The 18,283-nt window shown below is 32.4% G+C and overlaps 1 protein-coding gene and 1 pseudogene across 1 annotated transcript in view; both read right to left on the bottom strand.

The window, feature by feature from the left end:
* Nucleotides 1-16,558, bottom strand: part of LOC131665279 (guanine nucleotide-binding protein G(I)/G(S)/G(T) subunit beta-1) — a 265,346-nt gene extending 248,788 nt beyond the window's left edge. Inside the window, exon 1 of the mRNA XM_058937065.1 lies at nucleotides 15,960-16,558. The gene's annotated coding sequence lies outside the window, so the exon portion shown is untranslated. The remainder of the gene's footprint in view (nucleotides 1-15,959) is intronic.
* An 856-nt stretch (nucleotides 16,559-17,414) lies between these two features.
* On the bottom strand, nucleotides 17,415-17,949 carry LOC131665276 (uncharacterized; annotated as a pseudogene).
* Between the last annotated feature and the right edge of the window lie 334 nt (nucleotides 17,950-18,283).

The following is an 18,283-nucleotide window of genomic DNA, read 5'->3' as shown; positions in this document are numbered from 1 at the left end:
ACGTCATGTTGATAATCAGCATAGATGGAGCCTCGTAGTTTGATGCGGTATAATAAATGGTTGTCTGATAGGACTTTATTTTTTCGATGGGAATATCAACGGCGTAGCATATCTTAATTTCCTGCAAAATGAATTATCAGAATTATAATAAATTTGACCCCTACATGACCTTACGCGGGGGGGGGGGGGGGACTTAACCGCATCCGACACATAATACCTTATCTAAACGTAGAATTTCTCGCTCTTTCCCTATTCAAAAAATGACTGTGACCTTCAAATGACCTTGAAATTAAATCTCATAGTCAAATCTGATTTCTGGGAAAGGTGTCCTTCATTGTCCCAAACAACTTTTGTCTGAACAATTTTTTTGTAGAACGCCAACCGTAGAAAATTTTGGGGTGGTTCCTTTAAAATAGGTGACCTGTAAACGAATTACAAACAGCCATAGAATAATATGGATATAAAGTATTAAGTAATCATTATATAAGGCATCCGATCACAGAAATACCAATGCCACTATTCACAAATGAAATTGAACATAAATATAAAAGCCAGAAAATTGATAAAGTAAATCGACTATTAAACACGGTAATTAAATTCGAGCTACCGAACATTAAAAGAGAAATTCCTCAATGTCAAAACTGCCAAGAATACGGGCATACAAAAAACAATTGTTAGAAAAGTTTTATGTATGTGAAATGTGCTGAACAACACCAAACTAAAGAATGAAACAAAAAATAAAAGAAGTAACATATGCAAATCGTAAAGGAAATCACATCGCAAACTATAAAGATTACCCAGTTCGAAAGCAATTACAGCAAAAACTATTCCTAGATTAAGAAAAAAAAAGTTAAATCAAAACAGTATTCAAATTGATCAAAATCCAAATTCAAATTTAAATGCTAACGTCAATAGAGTTAGCCAAATATAACATGTGCACACGTAATATCAAAACAAAACGATCAGATTGAGATAGAAATATCAAAACAAACAGTTGTCTAAGCAGAGCTAAATAGACATACTAACGAAGTTAACACAAATAATAAACTCGAACATATAATGGAGCAGCTAATGCAAGCAATGGACACTATGTTAAATCTTTTAACTGTAGTAGTAAACAAAATGGCACAAGAAGCAGTCTAAAACTCGCTATCTGGAACGCAAACGGTCTTATGCCGGGGCATATTGAATTAAAAGCATTTTTAATCTGTAAAAAAATATAGACATTATGTACTTCAAAAGTAAAAACTATCTTAATATACCAAACTACAATGTACATAAAATCAATTACCCTTTTAATAAAGCAAACGAAGGTACTGCGATTATAATCAAAACAAAAATAAACTACTACACTTACACTAGTAAAATCTATTTACAAGCAATCAGTGTAATCATCAAGGATAAAGACGAACCGATAACAATATCAGTTGTTTACTGTCCTCCAAACAAAACAATTACGAAAGAAAATTAGACTGACTTTTTCAAAACAGTTGGAAATAGCTTTATAGTAGGAGGCAACTATAATGAGAAATATCCATGGTGGGGATCAAAATCATCAACACCAACATAGCGAGGCAGAGTACTCTATGAAATACTACAAAAAAATAACTAAATTCCAATATCCACTAGAGAACCAGCATACTCACCTACAGATGTAAACAAGCTTCTGAATTTGATTCACTTAACTATGATAAAAGGGATAAACAAAAATTATTTTGAAGTTTCACCATGCTTAGATTTAACATCAGATCATTAGTCAGTACTAATTACTCTATACCACCAAGTATTTAATTAAGTAAACAATAACATAAAAGTCGACTAGAAAAAATACGCTTTTTACACAGAGGAACACATAACGTGCAACGTTTCTTTCAAAACAGCTAATAATATAGAAAGCAGCATCAACTCACTTAACGTAATTCTAACTGAAACTACGGGGGGGGGGGGGGTCAATAAGTCTCTACAAAATCCAAGAGATGGCGCTCGTCACGCTTAAATTATGATGTTTTTAGCAAGCAATACTACTAACTAGATATCGTACAAAGTTTCAGCTCGATTCATTAACCCATTAAAGCCCACGCTAAGACTGGTTGAGATAGCGACAAACAAACTGTGCTATCTTTTGCATAAGTGAAAAATAAAATATACGTATTTTTTTTTATGTTATTTTCAATTGTTTATAACAAATTATTTAAACAAATTACAAAAAAATTCATAATTATCAAAATCTAAATGCGGGAATCGATTCTGGAGGTGAAATCAAGACGAAAACCTATATAACACTTTTTTGTCAGAATTCAATTTGTTAGTGTAACGTAGGAATAAACAATTGCATGTTGGGGAGAAAAAGTGACCATGTCAAGTCCCAAGCAAAATCTATCTGGAATAGCAAAAAATAAACTGTGCTATCCTTTGCATAAGTGAAAAATAAAATATATATATTTTTTCTTATGTCATTTGCAATTGTTTATAACAAATTATTTAAACAAATTACAAAAAAATTCATAATTTTCAAAATCTGAATGCGGAAATCGATTCGGGGGATAAAATTGAGATGAAAACCTATATAACACTTTTTTGTCAGAGTTCAATTTGATATCTTTATGTAGAAATAAACTATTGACAAATAAGTGTTTTCATTCTCACACATGGTATCTGGAATCATATCAGTATTTTTTACTGATAAATTTTGAGATCTTATACTGTAATTGGATAAGTTTATTTCATTTCGTAAATCCTTCCGTGTTAGAGATCACGTTTGAGTGGCGGGCTAACGGTTGAAAACATTTATACATTGGATCTATTCTTTGAAATAATAATTTCGGAAAACTTTTAGTTTTTATTTTGTTCTAAATTGGTAACGTTACTGATAATGCCGAGACGGAGAATTAGCGATCTACCAAATTTAGTTGAAGATTCTGATAGTGATGAAGGTCAACATATTGATATAGCATTCATTCCTAATGAATATGAAAGTTCAGATGGAGATTCGGACGGTGATCCAAATGAAGATACATTATCAAATGAATTACCATCAGGTTCTTACGAACATGTTAAAAGTACATACACAAGTACTCAGAAATTGTTGGAACCGAATCATAAGTACAGTTGGAAAAATGATGCTTTGAATGATATTTCTCCGCATGTCGAGAGCAACTTCAATATTTCACCTATTTCATCATTGCAATCCAAAAATGCTTTTGAGTTGTTTGAGGTTTTCTTTTCGAAATCAATGAAAAACCATATCATTGAAGCCACTTCTGAAAATCATTTTGATTTATGTATGGATGATCTAGAAAAATTTATTACAATCATAATGATTACTATCTTCAATTCTAGAAAAAGTATTCGTGATTACTGGTCAAAAAAGCGAATACTTCAGTGTCCAGTAATTGCGGAACTTATGTCTAGAAATAATTTCGTTGCCATAAAAAAGAACATACGATTCTATAAACTTCAAGAAACTGATCAAAATGATAAAGTCTGGAAGGTTAGAACTCTGTATGATATGTTTCGTGAGAATTGTATGCAATTTGGTTTCTTTGACTATAATTTATCAATAGATGAGATAATGGTAAAATACTTTGGTAGGTTTGGTATCAAGCAATGTATAAGGAATAAACCCATTAGATTTGGAATAAAAGAATGGGCAGTCTGTTCTTCTGATGGGTATATATATGATCTTGATATTTACACTGGTAAATCAGGAATCGATGAACGAAATCCTTTAGTTGCCGTTGGTTTAGGGTCTAGAGTGGTGATAAAGTTACTTTCGAATTTATTAGAAAAAACACAGAGAGAAGAACTGAAAAAGTATCATATTTATTTTGACAACTTTTTCACAAACCCAGATCTTATGATTCATTTGAAAAAAAATGGTTTATCGGCGACAGGAACTGTTCGGCATAATCGTGTGAAAGTGAAAGTCGAAATGCCAAAAAAAGCTAAAAGAGGATACACTATTTCAATGCATGAAGTGAATTCAAAATTGAATTATATTACAGTTATGGACTCAAAGCCAGTATCGATTCTCTCTTCGAAATATGGAAATGAACCAAAAGTTGAAATGCAGAGATGGCAGGAATCATCGAAAAAATCTATTCTTTTTCCTCATTGTTTCTCTATGTATAATGAACACATGGGTGGCGTCGATCTACATGATCAACACTGTAATGCTTTGATGCCTACAATTCGAAGTAAGAAATGGACATGGTGCCTTGTATTACGGCTCATCCAAGCATCCTTAGCAAACGCTACAGTGATTTACAATAAGTTACATCCAGACGAAAGAAAAGGTTCCAAAGATATTGTTCAAGAAGTTTGTGAATATTATATTGACAAGTTATCTTCCAAACGTCCCCCCAAACGACAGAAACAGAGTGAAACTTCATCCCAAGAACACGTGATGAAACATGGGAGTCTTAGGAAATGTGGAATTTCAACATGTCGGACAAGAACGGAATGGTATTGTGAGAAATGTTCTATGCCTGTTTGCAAAAGTCATAAAGAAGGACATGGCAATGAACAATAATTCAATCCCACCGATTATATTTACAATAATTCATGCCAATATTGATGGATAAATACAATAATTAGCTTCATTTTATACGATTTTTTGAAACACTCTCAGGAGGCCGAATGTTTCTTCCTTCATTACAATAACTAATTGGCCTCTGACAGAAAAGTGTTATATAGGTTTTCGTCTAAACTTTACCCCCAGAATCGATTTCCGCATTCAGATTTTGAAAATTATAAATTTTTTTATAATTTGTTTAAATAGTTTGTTATAAACAATTGCAAATGACATAAGAAAAAATATATATATTTTATTTTTCACTTATGCAAAGGATAGCACAGTTTATTTTTTGCTATTCCAGATAGATTTTGCTTGGGACTTGACATGGTCACTTTTTCTCCCCAACATGCAATTGTTTATTCCTACGTTACACTAACAAATTGAATTCTGACAAAAAAGTGTTATATAGATTTTCGTCTTGATTTCACCTCCAGAATCGATTCCCGCATTTAGATTTTGATAATTATGAATTTTTTTGTAATTTGTTTAAATAATTTGTTATAAACAATTGAAAATAACATAAAAAAAAATACGTATATTTTATTTTTCACTTATGCAAAAGATAGCACAGTTTGTTTGTCGCTATCTCAACCAGTCTTAGCGTGGGCTTTAATGGGTTAAGTCGTTTTTTTATGAGCGTTGGTTGAACAAAAAGTTATTGGTTTATTTGAAAAATGGAAAAAACAGAGTTTCTAGCGGTGATAAAACATTTTCATTTGAAAGGCCTTACACCAAAAGAAATCACAGTTGAGTTGAACGCCGTTCATGGCAAGTCTGCCCCTGTATTTAAGACTGTTTATAACTGGGTAAATTAATTTAAACGCGGCCGTACAACAAAAAAAGATGAACCTTGTTCAGGACGCCCCGTAGAAGTGAGTACGCCCGAAATGGTCAATAAAATCCACGATATGGTGTTGAGTGATAAAAGATTAAAATTGCGAGAATTGGTTGAGGTCACAAGGGTATCATAGGATACAATCATTTCAATTTTCCATGAAAAATTGGAGATGGAAAAATATCAGCAAGATGGATGCCGCGTTTGAAAACAAACTCACTGTTGAAAACAAACGAACCCGCGTGGTCACCTCTGAGGCTCTTTTGGCACGCATACGTCGTAATCCGGAAGACCTGGCGTCGACTCGTAACTGTAGATGAAACATGAGTACACCACCACACTCCTGAAACCAAAGAACAGTCCAAACAATGGATTACCGCAGGAGAACCAGCCCCAAAGTAGGCAAAGACAGTAAAGTCAGATGGCAAGATTATGACCACGGTTTTCTGGGATGCGTATGGAATCGTCTCATCGACTACTTGGAAAAGGGCCAGACGATCACTGGACCATATTATGCGTCATTATTAGGTTAGCTGAAAGAAAAAATCAGAGAAAAACGTCCTCACTTGAACAAAAAAAAGCCTCTTCCTTCAAGACAATGCTCGAGTTCACATGTGTGCAGCTTCGGTGGCAAAAATTAACGATTTAAAGTTCGAATTAATTGACCATTCACCGTATTCGCCTGATTTCGCTCCCAGTGGCTTTTTCTTATTTCCTAACCTCAAACAATGGCTTGCCGGACAACGATTCACGTCGAATGAAGAAGTCATCGCCGAATCAAATGCCTATTTTGAGGGTTTTCAGAAATCATATTTTTCTGATGGCTTAAAAAACTGGAAGGCCGTTTAATAAAATGTATCGACCTTCAAGGAGATTATGTTGAAAAATAAAAAAAAAATTACATACGCAAAACTTTTTTTCCTTCTTTTTGTAAAGACTTATTGACCTCCCTTCGTATTAACAAATGCTCTACTACAATAAATAGAAATAAAACACAGCAGATCACGTCCATTAAAATAACCCAAAAAATCAAAGAAAGGAGATTATTAAAAAAAAGGTATCAAATAACCAGATCGAGTTGAGACAAAACTAAAGTAAATAAAACAACCAAAGATCTAAAGGAAATGTTATACGAAGAAAAAAATATACAAACGCAGAATGATCTTAAATCACTGCATACTACAAAAGCATCAGATTACTTATTATAGAAAGCTACTAAACGACATAAAAAAAACTACATTTATACCACCTATCAGAAAACCTGATGGTAACTAGGTAAGATCGGACGAGAAAAATGCTGAATTATTCGCAAATCATCTTAGTACAGTATTCAAGCCTCACCAAAGAATAATCACAGAAGAAGAAGAAATCTTACTAGAAGGCTATGACATCCAAGACAGTGCACCAATCAAATCGATGAAAATAAAGGAAGTATTACAAATTATTAATAATATAAGGTGTAACTAATCCATGATTGAGCAGGTAAATAGAATAATATCTGTAGCGAAGAAAGCCATTGAAGATAAACAATACTGCACTAGTATATTCCTGGATATTGCCCAGGCTTTTGACAAGGTTTGGCATAAAAGGCTACTGTTGAGGCCTGCAATGGCTCGGTCGATAGGGCAACGGACTCGCACCCGGTAGGCCCGGGTTCGATTCCCAGTCCCTGCTGATTAATACAAGCACCACTGAAAAAAGTTTCATGTGCTTTGTTCTCAAATACATTGCAAGCCTCCGTCACTGATTAGCACTGATGGAGCATAAATAGAACGACGCTAAATAAAAAAAAAGGCTACTGTACAAGTGGAAGAGATTTTTTCCTCAGCTGCACTATGAATTCTTACAGTCTTATATACACAATAGACCCTATCAAGTTAAAACAAATAAAAACCTATCAAAACGTTAGTTAATAAAAGCAGAAGTACCACAGGGCAGTGTTCTAGACCCAACACTATATCTATTATACACCTCTGACCTACCGCAGTCTATTAATATTAACAGTACACCCAAAGGAATCAATAGCAACCAAAACATTAAATACTACGAGGGTGTGTCAATAAATCCTTAGAAAATCCAAGAGATGGTGCTCAAAGCATCCCAACTTATGTTGCACCAGCAAGCATCACTATTAGATAGTGCTGCCGAAGTTTCAGCCAGATCCATCAAGTAGTTCTTTTTTTATGGTCGATCAAAATAAACAACTTTTGTTAACAATGGAAAAAAGTGAATTCCGAGCGGTGATAAAATATTTTTATTTAAAAGGCCTGACACCGAAAAAAATCAAAGCTGAGTTAGATGCAGTTCATGGTGTATCCACCTCTGTGTTTGCAACTGTTTATGATTGGGTAAATAAATTTAAACGTGGCCGTACATCGACTGCAGATGAACATCTTTCAGGCCGTTCTGTAGACGTGAGCACTCCGGAAATAATCAATAAAATCCACGACATGGTGTTAAGTGACCGAAGAAAAAAATTGCGCGAAATAGTTCAGGCCACAGGGAATTCAAAAGGTACAGTCATTTCGATTGTAGATAAGAAATTGTACATGAGAAAAATTTCGGCAAGGTGGTACCGCGTTTGCTCTCAGTCGAGAACAGACGCAGTCAAATATTGGCCGCTGAGGCCCTCTTGGCGCGCATCCACCGTAATCCGGACGACTTTCTACGTCGATTCATAACTCTAGACAAAACGTAGATATACCACTACACTCTTGAAACAAAGGAACAGTCATAACAGTGGATTGTGTAAGGTCAACCAGCTCCAAAGAAGGCGAAGACAGTGAAATCGGCCGGCAAGGTTATGGCCACTGTTTTTGGTATGCTCCTGAAATTATCTTCGTTGACTATTTAGAAAAAGGACAAACAACCATTGAGGGTATTATGCGACGTTGTTGGGCCGGGTAAGCGAAAAAATAAAGGAAAAACGTCCTCATTTGAACAAAAAAAATTCTGTTCCATTAAAATAATGCATGAGTGCACACTTGCTTAGTTTCAATGGCTAAAATTAAGGAATTAAAGTTCGAATTAGTAGACCATCAACCTTGTTCACTAGATTTGGCCCCTAGTGACTTTTTTTATTCCCAAACATAAAAAAGTGACTTATCGGAGAACGATTCATCTCGAACGAGGTCATAACACAAACACATAGCTATTTTGAGGAACTTCCAAAATTATTTTTTTTTGGATGGCTTAAAAAAACTGGAAGGACACCTGGAAAAGTGTATCGAGCTAAAAGGAGATTGTGTTGAAAAATAACAAAAAATTTTTGTCTATCTTTTTCTAAGGACTTATTAACCACCCTCGTACATAAAAAATCACCTACAAAATTGGTTTAACTCCTGGAGAATAATAGTAAATGAAAGCAAATCGATACATACGACATTCACACATCAAAAAAATACCTGTCCTTCTATTATCCGAAATGATTTACAGATACCTACTGTCAAAGAAGAAATTTAAAAAATCTACGCAAAATATAATTCCAGACTTCAAAACCACCCAAATAAACTTCTCAACAAACTTCTCAAGACATCCATTGCCAACACCAGATTGAAAAAAACATAAACTAATAATGCGTAATTAACTTAACATAATTATTTTAATCATACTGTAAAACAAAGACAGTATACGTACTTGAGTATACTACTGTTTATTATATAGATGAATGTTTAATAGTAACACAATTTGCTAGCGTTATTGATGTTGTTTTGTCGTCGAATCGGTGTCCTTTGAGTGGTTTTTTTAGTTTTGGAAACAGCCAAAAGTCACAAGGGGCTATATCGGGACTGTATGGGGGTTGTCAAAGTAATGCGATATTGTGTTTGCTCAAAAACTGCTGCACAAGATTGGATGAATGCGCTGGCGCATTATCGTGATGGAGAAGCCAGTCACCGCTTTCCCAAAAGTGCGGCCGATTTCTTCTTACTGCATCACGCAAACGTTTCAAAATTTAAACGTATTCTTTATTGATTGTCTGACCTGTTGGTGCATATTCGTGATGTACAACACCTTCACAGTCGAAAAAAACAATCAACATTGACTTAACATTGCTCCGACTTTGACGTGCTTTTTTTGGTCTTGGCCATTCAGAATGTTTCCACTGTGAAGATTGTTGTTTTATTTCAGGATCATAATCATAAACCCATGATTCATCACCTGTAATAACTTTTCTAAGCACATTATCATCATTATTGACCATTTCCAGATTGTCCAGAGCGATTTCTAAGCGAATATTCTTCTGCTCTGCTGTGAGAAATTTTGGGATGAATTTCGCACACACGCGTTTCATTCCTAAATTTTCAGTTAAAATTTCTGAAATGATAGTTTTTGGTATCCCAAGGTCTTCTTCTAGTTCTAGCACAGTCAACGACAATCTTATTCGATTGCAAGTCGCACCCGCTCAATATTATCTGCGGTTTTTGTCGTCGAAGGTCGGCCGGAACGAGAATCACTATCGACAGAAGTGCGACCATCCTTGAACCGTTTATACCCCTCTTTTATTCGTGTTTTGCTCATACACTCGCTTCCGAAGGCCTTTTGCATCATTTCAATAGTTTCCGAACTCGTTTTTCCGAGTTGAAAGCAAAATTTGATGCAAATTCGTTTATCTTGTTTTTCAGTCATTTTTGACAATATCAAAATCCGATGAACGCGAAAAAGTCACTGTAAACAAAGACACGCTGCGCATGAACTATACGTCTGGCAGGTGTCAGTAAGTAACCAACAGATTCCTGAGGCTTTACTGTTGACGTTTCTGTCCGATAGAGGTCGCTCGAACTCTATGGCGCGAAGATATAAACGTAGGCCCGATACTTTCCGGACAGATCTCACAGACTTAAAATAACAGAAATAATAAAACATTTTTTAAATCTGTTTTCATTCGATATATAAATGTTCGGAACTTCAAACGCATCTTTTATTGCTCTTTAAGGTAGTTCGCCATTTTCTACCAATCTTGTTTCACAGAAGGATACCGGAAATAGTTTGGACAACATTTTAACTGTGTAACCTCTTTTTCGAGTATAACTAATGTTGAATATATAGCAAAAAAATTTTAAATATTCATTATGCTCCATTTTTAAATTGAAATTCCTCCTCTAAATAAACCGTTTATTATATGTAAATTACAACTGTCTATATCTAGTAATACAGAATTTAACCTTTAGAGGGTGGGAAAACCACTATAATGGCTCAAAATAATTTCTCAAGTTAGTTTGTAAAATAGGTTAATTCTGAAGTTTTTGAGCATACTGATTACGAATTTGATGCCATAAGTCAAAAATTACGAAACAACCATAAACCAACCCGAATCCTAAAATAAGGGTAAACCATCCTTTTAGTCGCGAAATAAACTTTCTATAGTAAAGGAGAGTGAATATAGTTTTCTGAAATATTTTTCAACGTTGAATTGAATTCCAAGGTCAAAATTATAAAAAACTCATAACTAAACCAGGTACTAAACCAAATACTCCCTGTGCCAAAGAAAGCAATTTTTCAAAGTGTCAACATTAGCATCACTCCTGAGGACGGGAAAGCCACTATAATGGCTCGACTACCGATGGCCATTACACATATGAGTATTCTCCGATATTAGACACACATATTATGCGTTTTCTATAGAAAATACTGAGCAGTTGAAATTTCCAAATGCCCGTCCTCTAAAGATTAAAGAATGCTATTCTGATAGCTCAAGTTTTAGACTCTTGGGCACACTAAAATTTATATTTAGGCCGTCCATTGACACTTGAACAATTTGATTGAAATCATCTACTCCAAACGTTGTTGTATCAGATATTTTTCCTTGTTTATCCTATTATTTAACTAATATATCCATCTGTTGCGTTTTGAAACTTTGTTTAGACATTCATCGAAACCAACAACTATATGCGAGCATTCCTTCAATAAATCTCGCAACGCTTCTCTGAAATAAAATACTGTATACGATCGTGTATCCTACTTTACGACGGTGGGTCAATAAGTCCTTAAAAAGAGATAGAAAAACATTTTTTTTATAGATTTTTTGTTATTTTTCAACATAATCTCCTTTTAGCTTGATACATTTTTCTAGGTGCCCTTCCAGTTTTTTGAAGCCATCAGAAAAAAATAATTTTCGAAGTTCCTCAAAATAGCCATTTGTTTGTGTTATGACCTTGTTCGAGATGAATTGTTCTCCAGTAAGTCACTTTTATAGGTTTGGGAATAAAAAAAACTCACTAGGGGCCAAATCTGGTGAATACAGTGAATGATCAACTAATTTGGACTTCAATTCCTTAATTTTAGCCATTGAAACTAAACAAGTGTGCACTCGTGCATTATCTAAACCCTTAACTTGCACATCTCATTTTGGCCACGTAACTGCTCGGTGGGGTAAATTTACCCCAGCCCGAAAAACATCGAATAAATCAGAGAATTTTAGATATTTTTCTATGAAAATTTTTTCTAGTATATTTCAAACCTTTTACTACAAAAAAAATATTCAGGTTAACAATTTTTAATGTTACACACATTGAAAAAAATTCTCGAAAAAAAAAAAATAAATTTTATTTATTGTTAAAAATTGTCTGGGGTAAATCTACCCCACATAGCAGTTAAGGGTTAATGAAACAGATTTTTTTTTTGTTCAAATGAGGACGTTTTTCCTTTATTTTTTCGCTTAACCGGTCCAACAACATCGCATAATACCCTCGATGATTATTTGTCCTTTTTCTAAGTAGTCAACGAAAATAATTTCACGCGCATACCAAAAAACAGTGGCTATAACCTTGCCGTCCGATTTCACTGTCTTCGCCTTCTTTGGAGCTAGTTTTCACAGTCATATGAATCAACGCAGAAAGTCGTCCGAATTACGGTGGATGTGAGCCAAGAGGGCCTCAGCGACCACCATTCGCAGCACCCATCTTGCCCAATTTTTTTCATGTGCAATTTCTTATCTACAATCAAAATGAATTCCATTTGAATTCCCTATGGCCTCAACTATTTTGTGTAATTTTTTTCTTTGGTTACTCAACACCATGTCGTAGATTTTATTCATCATTTCCGGAGTGCTCACGTCTACAGGACGGCCTGCTAGACATTTCTTCATCATCCAACCTTCCTCGTTTCTCGCCGAACGAATCCACGTAAGCCGAGCGTTGTCGGCCGTAGTCGTGCGAATCTTTGCGACCCACCCCTCCTTCTGGCGCTCACGCAGCATCAACTTCACTCCTCTTGTCGAGAGAACATAACACTTATTTCCTTAGATAATCAGAATTTCTAATACATTTACCTTAAAGCAAAAAAATGTTATTGAAATAATTGTTTATAAGTATTTTTTTAACTTTTATACAACAATTTTGCAGTAATCTGCATAACTGTCAAATATATAGAAAAATATATTTAAATAATTTAAGGGAGAAGTTGAAATGCTGTATTTGAGCGAAGTCTGCTGCGAGCTGACATTTTGACCGTCTATCGGGAGAGAGAACTGCTCAACTTCTTTACCATAGCCTGCTCATTCCTTTTCCATGCAGATATTCGCTTCATAAAACGTGCCAGTTATTTGAGTAGTAAAAATTTTGTAAATCGATTTCCAAAATAATATATTTAGCGTCAAATGAAAAATAGTACAATGTTAATTTATTCGTTCTGTACAATCATGGTATGAATTACAAATATTTAACATTATAGATTATAACAAATTGGTCTTACTTATATCAAGTAAACAGCGTTAAAATAGTTGATCGTAAAACAAGTTGAATAACGGAACTGTCAGTTTTTTTTATGATTCGTGTCCAGGATACAAACAACACTATCGAGCTATTTAGATTGAATACAACTTTTGTACTGCGGCTCTGAGTTAACAGTCGTCGACAAGATGTCAGCATCGCGAGTGTAGATCTATCTTATTTACTTGTTGAAACTTGCAAGTACTGTGCAGCGCGTGTTGCCAAATATGAGGCCGGCACCGTATATAGGATCAAGTTACGAATTCTTATTAATATCGATATAATACGTAATGGAACTTCGTCGTAACGTAGAAATGGTTCAAAACATCGAATATTTATACGGATTCCATGAAAACTCCCGCTATCAAATAAAAATCCCGCATATTCCACGCTCTTTTCGGCTAAGAAAAAATTCCCGTTCTTTTCCGGCATTTTCCTACTTTTCTATCGGCTGGACACTCGTACCCATCCTGCTACTGACTATCTAAATTCTTTAAAGATAATAGTCATTTGAATAAAAATTTCTAATGAAGAAAAACCAATTACATAAAAGTACTGAAAATTGTGAGCCGAATCTACCACTACTAGTAGTTTACAAGTAACATAATAACTTGTATCAGCTGTAAAAAGAAAACAGCTGTAATAACCAATTATCCTCTCTAGTCCTTCCTGAATTTCTGATAAGACGACATCAAAAAAGAAAGTTCAATCTATTCTACAAAAACTGTAATAGGTAGAATTAATAGAACGTCTTTTAAAATCGAAGATGATTTTTCACAATTATCCATATAATGTAATTTAGCCTTCCTAGTTAAGCGATAGAATAGATTAATCATATAATTATAATCTATTGTTAATCAAGAACCGATATTGTTGCACTGCATGGATGTTTGTGCATAAATATTATATTCTTAATACTGTAAGCTCTTCAAAATAATATAATGAAAATTCATCATTCATTGAAGTATGCTAGACAATGCTAGATTTGGAAAACAGAATTGAAAAACAGATTTGGAACAACAGCCACTTGCTGCATGAATTTTGATATAAAATAATATTTCAATCTTAGAAAAAAATTGAAGCAATCAACTTTTTTTTAGTTAATGAATACATCTGAAATGAACCGTACATAAAACTTTATTTTACTACCCTATTTGAAAATATATAGTGTTTTGTATATTTGAAGATTGAAATAATTATTTTTATTCTAAATGTGCTTCCATTGTTAGATTACGTTATATTAGGATTAGATCAAGAATGTGACCTTCATGTCAAAACACACAGTATGAAAGACCTAATATTGACTAGGCCTATTCCAAGTAACTTAAATGTTAAAAACATAATACATAATTTATGAATAAATTCAAAGCAATAACGCATGAATTTATCAAAACTACATGACTGATCCCACAGCAAAAATTGATTATTTTATTAGACAGTGAATGTGTTAAAAATAAAAATTAAGTTTTAAAACTTTTATTGATATGTTTCATTTTTATCTATAAATTTACTTTATTGATTACGTAATACCACAAAAAGTTATATTTGTAATTTCATGAATGTTAAAAGATCTAATAAATTACAATAAAAATGAAATTATAAAACTAAATAATAAATTGACTTACAAGAGTTACAATTATTTTTTGCTAATTTTAAAAAGAATGAATTCTGTAGTCAACTTGATTATTTTTTTATATCTCTGAAATAATTTGACATTTCTAAATAAGTTTCGTTTTTAGGAAAAATTAATCTTATTCTATGGGAAGCATAGTAAATACTTTTTTTAAAGAAAACATTAATGATATCAACTTATCTTAATAAAGCAGATTTTTAAACAATTATTTAAATTTTATTTAATGTCTTAAATTATAAATCACAAAATATTTCTCATCAAACTCAAAGGTCTTAAAAAATTTGCCTGTTAGATAAATGAAAAATTTTTAGAAAAAAGGCCCTTGAAATCTTTAGTAATCTAGTGTCATTTGTTATTGGTATGCAAAGAGAATACCATACCATTGCCAGATGTTGAGGTAAAAATATCCTACTTTATTTTAAAATTTATGTGTATATATATATATATATATATATATATATATATATATAATATATATATATATATATATATACACATATAAAATAAAATAACATAACACTATAATTTACTACTGTATCTATTTCAAAACTATCTCTATGTAAGTTCATTCAAAAATTCTTTATTTTATAAAATTTTCTACAGGCCCCATTACTGACAGCTTAAAATCAATTATTAACAATTTAAGAATACACAGTTTATAAAGGCTATAATCAATAAAAGTAATAATCAAATAGTGTCTACGATAGTACAATTTATAAAAATTATACAACTGAATGAGAAAAACAAAGGTTCCTTTACTTGTGTTTGTTTCATGATTGATAATTGACCTTAGAAAAAAGTTAATGTACCAATATCTGGCCTATTTTATGATATTGTCATACAAAAAGTAGTTTGATATTTTTATACAACAAAAAAGTTTTAATATGTCTAACAAGTTCATTAGATTGGTACTGAATTTATTATATTGCTTATATTAATAATATTTATTCAATTTTATTGAAAAAAATGTAACACGCAGTGGATAACTCCTAGTAATAGGAGCACTCACCCTATCTTACAATAGTAACAAAAGTCAAGTAACAATCTGTCAGAAATCATTAAAAATATATTGTTATAGAGTTATGTTTTACACTAAGTTCTATAACATGACATGTAAACACCAAGTATGTTTTGACATCGGTAGATCAATAAAAGTTTATTAATTGTATTATATTTATACAATTGTATTATATTAAGATAAAAACTTACGAATTGTAACACGACGGTAGTAACTACAATAGGAACCGGCAGAGACGGCAAAGGCAACTGGTGTCAAAATATTCTTGGTATTCTTCGGAAAAGTCGCCAAACTATCTCGCTCGCCATTAACGACAAATTATTTACTCATTTGAAACTCCTATATATGGTTTTTCTAATTCAGGCTTCACACTAGGACTTCGATGTAGATGTAAGTATAAAGATAGCCTTTGTTTCTTTAAATATAAATAAAACGATATTGTATACCACAATTCTATCAAAAAGGTAACTCTTGGAATAATTGTTATTTAATTCTCGATAGCGGGTACCCAAGCCTTCAGATCTATATCCTTTTTATATATACGTATAAATGCAATGAATTTGTTAAAAATTATATACACAAATACGTTTTTCACAGTTGCACAACATAATGCACATACACTGGAATGCATATGTTTAAGAATAAAGCAAAATAATTTTTTTCTTTATATAGCAGTTAAAATACTAATCAAAACTACACCAGCATATAATCACTAATCACTTCAACGGGTAGCAATCGGGAATAGCTAACAGGCCACACCCAAAAGGGAATACTGTCAGCTAGGAGTGCTGAAAGCTCACAACGAACATAACGAGAAAGAGAAAGATGAAAGAGAAATGAGAAAGAAAGATAGAACCGGAGCGCGCGCATTTGCGCATGCGAAAGTATGAATTAAGATAGCGATACTAGCACCACGACGCTTGTTAGTGGTGAACATTGAAACCATATTGCTTGATAAATGATAAGTTGTTCATACTTTATCGTATATGCTAGAAGTTTATTAAGCGCGCGTACCGCGCGCATGGTCTTTGTAGACTTGGTCAATTAACGTAATATTTAAACTATATCATAATCTATAAAATACTTAAAATGCATTTTTTAACAGTGATTGTTTTATATTTTATGATATATTATCGATATATAGCGTAATATATCATATAATAATAAATACTAAAAATAATAAATTTTATATCGTAAAAATTTTAATATAAATGAAAAAACTTATAAATATAACTCTTTATATAGATAATTTTTTATGCTGTTTTTACTAGAACAGTTAATATACATTTAATTTTAAAGAATCCTAAACCATACACGCGATAAAGTAACATACAAATGTCCGTGACTAAAAACATCATTTCTTAAATCTATTCTAATTTTATCAAAAGCTTGTCTCCGAACTTTATTAATTATTATCGCAATTGCTAATTTAATAGGGAATTGTCTTCTAAAAAGAAACGGATAATCAGTTTCCGATAAATATAAAGTTATACGATTAATAAATACTGTGACACCTTTTTTATCACCAGTTAATATTTCACATTTTACTATATTATTAGCAAGTTCTAAAACCAATAAACGTGTGCCATTACATAAACCTTAAATAATACTTAGATTTTGAATAATCATTACAGTGGAATATTTTCTTAGTTCAATTTATACGGTGGAAGAGATTGAGGATTCAAAATATTTAAATATTCTGATAATAAAATATCATTAAATCCTTCGTTATCGCAATTCTCAGTACTATCAATACTTGTATAAATTTTTTCCATCGTTTTATCCAACAAATGTTACAACAGTCTACATTTCATGTAGATAATATTGAAGAATTAATTGTTCGTTTATATTCTTTACTATGAAATATATCTCCATAAATATCAGCAACTATATCGTCAACTTTGTTAGTTATTGCAATACATTTTTAGAAATATTATCCAAACTCAAATGATCATGAATATCATTCAATATTCCATCACCAACATTTAATACAAATTTTGTAAATTCTATTTCTTGAGGTAAAACTCCCATATTTTGAGTTAATGAATATTTAAAAATATTTCGCTAATATGAAAAACGATTAATAGACAAATCAACTATTTCACTGTGTGTGCCATTTACTTTAACAGAAAGTAATTGCCTAAAATCTCCTCCTAAAATAATTGTTTTTCCACCGAATATATATATATATATATATATATATATATATATATATATATATATATATATATATATATATATATATACGTATCTTGAAGCCATGGGAGCTTTGTCCTATATAAATACAGGACAACTACAGTCAAATATAAATACATCTATTTCTCTGAAATTTGAAGCTTCACGTGATTCTACTTTATATTTGATGACGAATGCGAAAATAAACGTAATGGTAATTTAAATATTTTGTATTGTGTTGCCTTGAAGTAACAGTGTAGTAGCTATCCCAGTAAAAGCCATAGTACATATTTTTTACCATTTCCTTTTAAAAGATACCAAAGTGTTTCATACAAGAATG

This window comes from Phymastichus coffea, unplaced genomic scaffold, assembly GCF_024137745.1.
Source record: "Phymastichus coffea isolate CEN01 unplaced genomic scaffold, Cenicafe_Pcof_1.1 PCOF00049, whole genome shotgun sequence".
Lineage (NCBI taxonomy): Eukaryota > Metazoa > Arthropoda > Insecta > Hymenoptera > Eulophidae > Phymastichus > Phymastichus coffea.
The sequence above is the reverse complement of the archived record's forward strand: the minus strand, read 5'-3'. Positions and strand labels throughout refer to the sequence as shown.